This window comes from Trichomycterus rosablanca, chromosome 1 (assembly GCF_030014385.1).
Source record: "Trichomycterus rosablanca isolate fTriRos1 chromosome 1, fTriRos1.hap1, whole genome shotgun sequence".
In the NCBI taxonomy this organism is placed as follows: domain Eukaryota; kingdom Metazoa; phylum Chordata; class Actinopteri; order Siluriformes; family Trichomycteridae; genus Trichomycterus; species Trichomycterus rosablanca.
The window spans coordinates 14833279-14843024 of NC_085988.1; the positions used below are offsets into that span (position 1 = coordinate 14833279).

At 40.5% G+C, this 9746-nt stretch overlaps 3 non-coding genes across 3 annotated transcripts; all 3 read right to left on the reverse strand.

Annotated features, from left to right (window-relative positions):
* Positions 1-3379: 3379 nt before the first annotated feature.
* trnas-uga (transfer RNA serine (anticodon UGA)) lies at positions 3380-3461 on the reverse strand. The gene has a single exon. It is a non-coding gene; the product is annotated as a tRNA-Ser (tRNA).
* A 694-nt stretch (positions 3462-4155) lies between these two features.
* On the reverse strand, positions 4156-4238 carry trnal-cag (transfer RNA leucine (anticodon CAG)). The gene has a single exon. It is a non-coding gene; the product is annotated as a tRNA-Leu (tRNA).
* Positions 4239-5154: 916 nt separating this feature from the next.
* On the reverse strand, positions 5155-5236 carry trnas-uga (transfer RNA serine (anticodon UGA)). Its single transcript has one exon. It is a non-coding gene; the product is annotated as a tRNA-Ser (tRNA).
* Between the last annotated feature and the right edge of the window lie 4510 nt (positions 5237-9746).

Below are 9746 nucleotides of genomic sequence, written 5' to 3' on the forward strand. Positions count from 1 at the left end.
CCGCTCCCATTTCTTGACATCTTTGAAATCCACTGGGAATTTCTTACGATTAATCCTACATGTCCCACAAGCATTGATTCCCCACTCCTTAAGTTGGACCATAACAGTTGGTGATGAATAGAAGTTGTCAAACCAAACTATGTGACCTTGATTTTTAAATGGCTGCACAAGGTCTTCGATCACTTTTATAGCCAAATCAGTTATGCACCCATCAAGACTGCCTGTGTACACATCAAAGTCTAAGGTATATCCTGAATCTGAAGTTGCAATGACCCACAATTTGAAACCCCAGCAAGTAGGTTTGCCCTTCATATACTGCTTGAATCCTGATCGACCTTTTGTTTTTACCATTCTCTCGTCTATGCTCAGATTTTCATCAGCCTGGAAAAGCTGCTGACACTTGGTTTTGAGGTGGTCCATCAGGTAACGCAACTTCCTAAGATGATCAAGATTATTTTCTGTGGCAGGATCTACAACATGGAGGGCTGCCATCAATTCTTTGAAACGGTCACGGGACATGAATAACTTGGCCCATGAACCCTGAAGAGATCTGGTTCCCCAATATCTGTGAATGCTGTGGAGGGACGTGAAACCCATGTAAATGAGGAGCCCAAGAAACCGGTAGAATTCATCTGGGGTCACTTCTTCCCATGCCCCATGATGGTTCGCATAAGACGGCCTATTCAGTACAAGCTCCCACCCCTTAGAGTTTGTAAACTGGCAAATCTCAGCAACAATGGTGTATGTGAAAAACAACACAAAAACACAAAAAAGAAGTCTATTTCACGCAAGGTACTTGTGGCTGACTGCACAGCCCTATGCACACTTCCCAGATCTATGCCTACTAGACGAGAGGGATTAAATGGTATGGGCTCTGGTGCTTCTGTGTCTACATCAGCATAGGAAGAAAAGGATACGTTTCCGCTTCCTACCTGACATGGGACAAGAAAGACTAACCAAACCCATAAAAGAAAACAAACATTAGTAAAAATCATAATCTGAGTTTGTACTTTTTTGTTGATTTTATATTTTGTTGGCAGCCCTGATTGTGTGTGTGGGTGCAAATGCTGACATTTATTGTCAGCATATATGTACACACACATATTTACAAATACACACACTCGGAATACATGTATTTACCGATCGGAGGTTGTTGGTTGATCCCTCTGCTCATCTTGCTCTTCTTCATCCTCTTCTTCCCCTTCATCCAGGAGCTCCATGTCCATGAAGTCCTCCTCTTCAATGGTCATGCCTTCATGATCTTCATCGCTGTCATGTTCAGCAATAAGCCTAAGCTCGTCAGGGCCTAGCCGCTGTCTCCTCTTCAGAGACTCCAGAAGGCGTGCATATTGAGCCTTGTCTCCATCCATCTCAGTATAATAAAAGAAAAGAGATTACAATGAATAAAGGTGGTGACAGTGATGCTATTTTAAAAATAATTACATATATGTAGAATTCAATCACAAATACTCTATATGTTTTTGTCAGAGAAGCTAATGTCCACAGGCTCATGTTTTGAAGTAAACTCAAGTACACTGAACCAATACATATGACAAAAGTTTCTCAAATCTGGCACATGGTTTACACATAAAACAATAATTATCTAAGAGGAGCAATAATTACAAGACAAAACTTGATGCTATGGTTACATTTAAAAATGTTGTAAATAGTCACAGACTGAAATGTTATGCACCTGTATGCTTTCTGACAAAATTTGATACCATATTAGTCCCTTTCAAATATCTCTTGCAATACATTAGAAAATTATGCAAATCTGACAGAAATATTTTATAGATAAAACTATATTTCACTGATACAAGTAAGTATTACCACAGAAAAAAATATATTATGGTAAAAAAGAAGTCATAAATTGCCCAGACTGACATGATGTCTACCTATATGCACCTATATGGTAGCATAGCATACGTTAGTCTCTTTCAAATAAATGCAGCAATTTTTTTAGAAAATGATGCAAATTTGACAGAAATATTTTATAGATAAAATAATATTTCTCTGTTATAAGTACAAATTACCACAGATAAAATATACCATGGAAATAAAGGTTAAAAATTGCCCAGACTGACATGTTATCCACCTTTATGCTTTCTGCCTCAGCTAACTTATTTTAGCCAGTCATGCTAAATGCATGTAATGCAAAATGTAATGCTATTATGAGCAAAGCTAAGGTGATTTCTAAGCAGACTTTAGACAGTATTGAAGTAGAACAAGTAAGCTTTAACTGATTTCAAGATTACATGCATAAAATCTAACTTTGGACTTAGTTGAGCACCCTGTTCAAACCACATGGCTGCATAGTGTAACACACAGCTCCGTTAGCTTAGCTTAGCTTGGTTCACTACTAATCCCTTATTTGTGTAAAACTGCTGCATACTTTACAAACTACTAAACAAACGAGACTAAAAAGGTATCTGATAAACTCTCCACACGAATTTATTTCCATCTGGATGGACATAAAAAACATTACAATCGATTCAGAAAGGAGAGTTGTGCAGCTGACTGACTAAACTTAGAACGCAACTCTCAAAAACACCTCAGCTTTTTCAAAGCGTAAGCACTAATAATATTACAATTTTACCATTAAAGCCATGTTTTTTGAGTAGAAATGAAAAGTAATAACACTAATAAACAGTTTTAAAATAGATCTTACCTTATTTCACTGACAGAATATCTCTTTCTGTGTTGTTATCCAGTCGACTTTCTCAGCTGCGTCCGTGTGAGGGCGGGGCGAATGAAAAAAAAAATTCTCAGACTTCTCATTAAATATGTAAACCAGCCACGACACAAACTGCTTGACCAATGATATTGCCTTTTAGCCTGGGTTGTCAGCTACCTGGGGCAGTTTTCAGATTTACAATCAGTGATTGGACGGCGGAGATATAAGGCTTTAAGCCATCAAAATTATTGTTTCGAAATTTGAATGGGCCGTCTTTAAAGGGTTAAGAGGAAAATAGAATTAAAGCTTCTATTTTAAACTTATGTCTCAGATCTGGTCATTCAAAATCGTATGGAGAAATCGACCATATCTTGTAACGTGAAAAACTAAAAAGGCAAAGATGGGGTTAATGAGACAAAAGGAGGGACAGTTCTTGCTTTGAATATTTCTTGATGAGGATGTGGAGCTATAATCAGCTTGAGTCAAACCTTAATTTCAAGTCCATCGCATTAACCATTCTGCCATTCTGAGAGGGCTGGGCAAGTCTTTGCATTGTGACAGCTTCTCAGTGTAACTCTTGGCACTTGGCTGTCCCCAAAGAAAAACTTTGTTTGTTTTAACTGCTCGTCTGTCTGTTCAGCTTCCTACAAATGGCACCTTTCAAAACAGAGCTCCCTCTTATAGGCTACCAAAGCAAAGGTGAGTCGTAGTCAGCAGGATTCGAACCTGCGCAGGGAGACCCCAATGGATTTCAAATCCATCGCCTTAACCACTCGGCCACGACTACTGTTATTTTGTTGCCTACAGAAAAGACTGGAACTCTTGCACTTGGGTAGCAGCCATCCCTGAAGAAAGACTTTGTTTCTTTTAACTGCTCACCTGTCTGTGCAGCTTCCTACAAATGGCACCTTTCACAACAGAACCCTGTTCCTGGATCTCATCTTTTGCTTCTCCCTGGCAAGGAGTCTCCAGCTGCAGTAATCAGCAGTAACACCTCAGCACCGGTAACTCAAAAGCAATACAAGTTAGGATAATCCTTTCTGAAAAAGGCACCTTTCACAATAGAGCCTCGACTACAGTCGGTTTTAGTTCTGTTGCCTACAGACAGGGCTGGGCAAGTCCTAAAATGCTGATTGCTTTGGAGCAGAAATCCTTCACTTTGGAAACAACTTTTTCCCAACATATTGTTGTTGTTGTTTTCCCTTTAAATTCCTTACTTGTATTTGCAGCTTTTTACAAATTGTCCTTTTCACAACAGAGCCCCATCCTCTGCTAAAAATAGGAAGTTTAGTCATAGTCAGCAGGATTAAACTTGCATTGGGGAGACCACAATGGATCTTGTCCAGCACCTTAGCCAATCGAACACAACTACAGTGGCTGACTACACTCGATTAACTGCTGTGGACAAACGGTCTGATGCTAGCGAGGGAAGACCCAGCCAATAGAAAAAAAACCCCTACTTTGTACAAGGACTAAAGCCATGTCAGAAGTGGGATTCGAACCCACGCCTCCAGGGGAGACTGCGACCTGAACGCAGCGCCTTTGACCGCTTGGCTATCCTGACTGATGCTGGTGAAGGATAGTGCCTGACCATGCATGTGGAGCACCTGAAGCAGGGTGGGCCTTGACACAGGGCCGGTGACTTGTTGAAGATCTGTGTAAAGATAGGAGCCAGTTGGTCAGCGCAGGCTTTAAGACATAAGGGTTAAACATCTCACCTGGGCTTGGTGACTTTCTGGTTATTTGTCGCTGGAAGAGCCAGCTCACACTCACATCCATCTGAAATAATCTCTGTACAAAGCATGTACCTGGAGATGAGGGTGTGGTGATATCCCGGCAAAGTGCTATGAACAACTCGGTTGATGCTAAAAAGCTATGGTCTTACCTGTTTAGAAATGTCAGAAGTGGGATTCAAACCCACAGTTCAAGAGGAGACTGTGACTTGAACGCAGCTCTAATCCACTTCAAAAAGAAACAATCTTTTTTGCCTATTACAAATATCCTTCCTCCCCCATAGCATGGCAGGCACATGGTAGAGTCCAATTAACCACTTTTTGGATTTTGCAGGTCTGGTTCCTGGATCTCATCTCTTGCTTCACCCTGGCAAGGAGTTTTTAGCTGCAGTAATCAGCAGTAACATCTCAGCACTGGTAACTTATAAGACATACAAGTTAGGATAATCCTTCTCTACTACCAAGAGAAAGTGGAGTTGTAGTCAGCAAAATTAGACCTCAGAGGATTTCTTTTCCATGGCCCTAACCACTCTGCCATGACTATGGTGAGTAATGGTTTTGCTGCACACAGAGAGGGCGGGGCAAGTCTTTGCATCATGACAGCTTTTCAGTGGAACTCTTGGCACTTGGCTGTCCCCAAATAAAGACTATGTTTCTTTCAACTGCTCGTCTGTCTGTTTAGCTTCCTACAAATGGCACCTTTCACAACAGAGCTCCCTCTTATAGGCTACCAAAGCAAAGGTGAGTCGTAGTCGGCAGGATTCGAACCTGCGCGGGGAGACCCCAATGGATTTCAAGTCCATCGCCTTAACCACTCGGCCACGACTACAGGTAATTGTTGTTTTGTTGCCTACAGACAGGGCTGGGCAAGTCTTTGCATCCTGCCAAAAGAAAAAAAAACTATTTTGAAAAAGGACTAAAGGCATGTCAGAAGTGGGATTCGAACCCACGCCTCCAGGAGAGACTGCGAGCTGAACGCAGCGCCTTAGACCGCTCAGCCATCCTGATTGATGCTGGGGAAGAATGGTGCCTGACCGTGCATGTGGAGCGCCTGAAGCAGGGTGCGCCTTGACATGGCCGGTGACTTGTTGAACATCTGTGTAAAGATAGGAGCCAGCTGGTCAGCACAGGCTTTAAGACATAAGGGAGAGACATCTCACCTGGGCTTGGTGACTTTGGAGAGTCCAATCAACCACTTTCTAGTGTTAGTGGAGCTGTTCCTGGAGATCATCTTTTTCTTCATCCTGACAAGGAGCCTCCAACAGCAATATTCAGCAGTCACACCACAGCACCAGTAACTCAAAAGCAATACAAGTTGGGACCATCCTTTCTAAAAATGGCACCTTTTACAAAAAGAGCTGAAGATTTTGATAGGAACAAAATAAAAAAAGTTAGGATGTTGTTTTTTTATTTTCTTAACTGTCATAATTATCATAGTCAAACTTGTGCAGGAAGAACCTAATAGATTTCTACTCCATTGCCTTAACCACTCGTCCACAGCTTCAATGACTGGCTGTGGACAAATGGGCAGATGTTAGAGTTGGAAGTGCCAACTAAGAAAGTTGTATTTTGCAGAAATGCTACAGGCATGTCAGAAGTGGGATTTAAACCAGTACCTCCAGGTGAGACAATAAACTAAAAACAGCATTTTAGAATGTAAGCATTGCCATAGACCTGGTGTGCTCAGCTGTGCATGTGTTATCTGTGAACAACCTCTCTAAAGGGCATCAGCTGGGTTGGGGTTCTGTTGCCCACAGACAGGGCTGGACAAGTCTATATATCCTGACTTCTTTAGAGCAAAATCTTGGGTTTGTTTGCACCCATACCCCCAAAAACTTTGCTGTTTTTTTTTATGAACTCCTCATCTGTCTGGGCAGCTTCCTTCAAGTGGCACCTTTCACAGCAGAAACACGTAGAGAGTGTGAGTGGGACACTCCAAAGTTTCTTGCAATGTTTCTTTCTTCTCATAATTTTTTCTCTCCCTTTTCTTCTTCCCCCTGAAAGCTTAAAATGCCTACTTTTCAGCAATATAAATAATTTCAGCTTATTGTATTTAGGTCTATAGCGTATTAAACAAGCCTATTCTCATAATCACAATTACCCGCAGCAAATCTTTTTGATTGCTGCTCTGAGTTTGTCACTTATCTCAGTTCTAATCTCACAATAATTGTATAATTTAATAACTATCTAGATACACAACCTTCCACCCACACGCAAAGTGCTTTATTTAGCATATGTGCTCTCTCTGTCAGCAGGGTTCTAACCAGAGTGAAACAATCTTGTTGGCTTTTTAAGTCCAATGCCTTAACCACTTGTACATTACAGCTACACTGATCAGCCATAACATTAAACCACCTCCTTGTTTCTACTCTTACTGTCCATTTTATCAGCTCCACTTACCATATAGAAGCACTTTGTAGTCCTACAATTACTGACTGTAGTCCATCTGATTCTCTACATACTTTTTAAACCTGCTTTCACCCTGTTCTTCAATGGTCAGGACCACTACAGAGCAGGTATTATTTGGGTGGTGGATCATTCTCAGCCCTGCACTGACACTGACATGGTGGTGGTGTGTTAGTGTGTGTTGTGCTGGTATAAGTGGATCAGACACATGTTAATGATGTCATCAAGCGTGAGTGGCAATAAACGACACTTGTAATGTAATGTGAATTACATATATATTGTCTGGCCCTTTAAGAATGTTAAGTGTACAGTGCTAGGGTATAGGGAGCGAGTGTGTAGGGAAGAGATTATCCAATCCAGTGATTTGGGCCAATAATTTCCTTCGGAATAAATAAAGTATCTATCTATCTATCTATCTATCTATCTATCTATCTATCTATCTATCTATCTATCTATCTATCTATCTATCTATCTATCTATCTATCTATCTATCTATCTATCTATCTATCTATCTATCCATCCATCCATCCATCCATCCATCCATCTCTCTATCCATCTATCTATATCAGGCCGATACCGAGTATTGGATCGGTGCCAGCCCTAATTAAAACCTGATAATATAAATTATAGTAAAATTATCATTACTTACTACAAAATACCCTGCTTCCAGATTTCCAGATCTTTAATTAAGAGACATACGCTCACTGTGAGCAACAGTTAAACCAGCATGTGGAGACCCTATTAGATTAACCACTTGGCCATCACAGCTAAGACCTGCTCTTAATTTTATAAATAGAAATATACTATGATATCTGTTTAAACAACAGATCATTGAGATAGATGAAAATGACTTTTCTTGTTCTTTGTTACCTTCTTTGGTTCTCCTTATTTAGTTAACTACCTTACCTTACATACCTAGCCCTGTTATAGTATGTCAAAATTCACACAAATCTGTTTGATGACTACATAAATTAAAGTCCTTTGACAGTAAGCTAAAAATCGGAAAATGAGCTAAAGCAGAGAGTCTGCAAAAGAGCCTGGAGGATCTGGAGAGATTCTATATTAAGAAGTGCTCTCAGATGCTCTCACTGCTTGATTTTCCAATCTCATCAAGCAGTACAAGTGGAGACTCAATGCTATTATGTTGGCAAATTGAGGTTGCACATTGTGCTACATGCAGATTCAATTATTCATTGTTTTTTTTTACCACTGGTTGATCAGAGTTTCAATGGGTCAGATTCTTCTGAGCGAAAGGCAGAAAACATCCTGGATAGGTTGCCAGTCCACCACGGAGCAGATACACATGCAACTACTGTACATTCATGTACACATTCACACCTAAAATTTAGTAGCTCCATTTGGCCTGACTGCATGTCTTTAAACTTATGGGAGAAAATTAGTCATGCAGACAAAGGGAGAATGGACCCTGGCTGTGGGCCGGGGAATCAAATCCAAGCCCTTCTTGCTGTAAGGCGATAGTGCTACATACTGTACTATGTGCCACCCCTACATGCAGATTTCCATCACATATTCAGTGTTAGTTTAAAGTCATTTCATTTGTTAATAAACATCCATTCCTGCATTTCAGGCCTGCAACACATGCCAAAAAAAGTTGGGACAGGGGCAATTTAGAGCTTGTAATGAGGTGAAAAAACTAAATAATGATGTGATTCCAAACAGGTGATGTCAACAGGGGATTGTAATCATGGTTTGGTACAACAGCAGCATCCAGGAAAGGCTGAGTCTTTGATAAGCAAAGATGATCAGAGGATCCAGTTTATCAACAAATGCATGAGAAAATGATTGAAATGTTTAAAAACAATGAACCTCAAAGAAAGATGTATATTTCTCCCTCTACAGTACATAATATAATTAAATGATTCAAGGAATTGGGAGGAATTTCAGTGCATAAAGGCCAAGAGCGCAAGCTTAAGCTGAATACACGTGATCTTCGATCCCTTAGATAGCACTGCATCAAGAACCGTCACTCAATAATAGCTGATATAACCACATGGGTGAGGGATTACTTTGTCGAGCACTACAATACAGAGTTACATGCACAAATGCCACTTAAAACTTTACTGTGCAAAAAAGAAGCCTTATGTTAACCATGTCCAGAAGCGCTGTCGACTTCTCTGGGCTCGGAGGCATCTAGGATGGACCATCACACAGTGGAAACGTGTATTGTGGTCAGATGAATCAGTATTCCTTTTTTGGAAAAAAACGGACGCTGTGTGCTCTGGACCAAAGACGAAAAGGACCATCCAGACTGTTATCAGCAACAAGTCCAAAAGCCAGCTTAGAGCAACATGTGCTGCCTTCAAGACGTCGTCTTTTCCAGGGAGTTCATGCATTTTTCAACAAGACAATGCAAAACTACATACTGCACACATTACAAAGACATGGCTGTGGAAGAAAAGCCTATGGGTACTGGACTGGCCTGCCTGCAGTCTTGACCTGTCCATCAATAGAGAATGTGTGGAGAATTTTGAAATGAAACATGTCACAATGACGACCCCGTACTGTTGCACATCTTAAGACGTGTTTGCAGGAAGAAAGGGACAAAATAAAAGCTGAAACACTAAATCACTTGCTTTGCAGAGCTAGATGCTGCATTAAATCAAGATTCAAGAGGCTTTATCGTAACATATTGAAACAAAACAATGTACCAGGGTGCAACACAGAACCAAGTGCAAACAACACAATAATATTGGAATATGAAATATTTACAATAAATACAAGGTACAAATAAAAACAAATGAAATCTCACTAAGTTGAACAATGCAGCAAAAAAGATATAATATTTTAGAGTAGCAGGATAATTTGTTAGTGCTTCCATGTCAGACCTTGAACACTCTTAGCGACACCATATGAATTATTAGTCTTGACGTTCCAAGCTTATGGCCCAGCAGCAGACCTACCTTATCATGAGT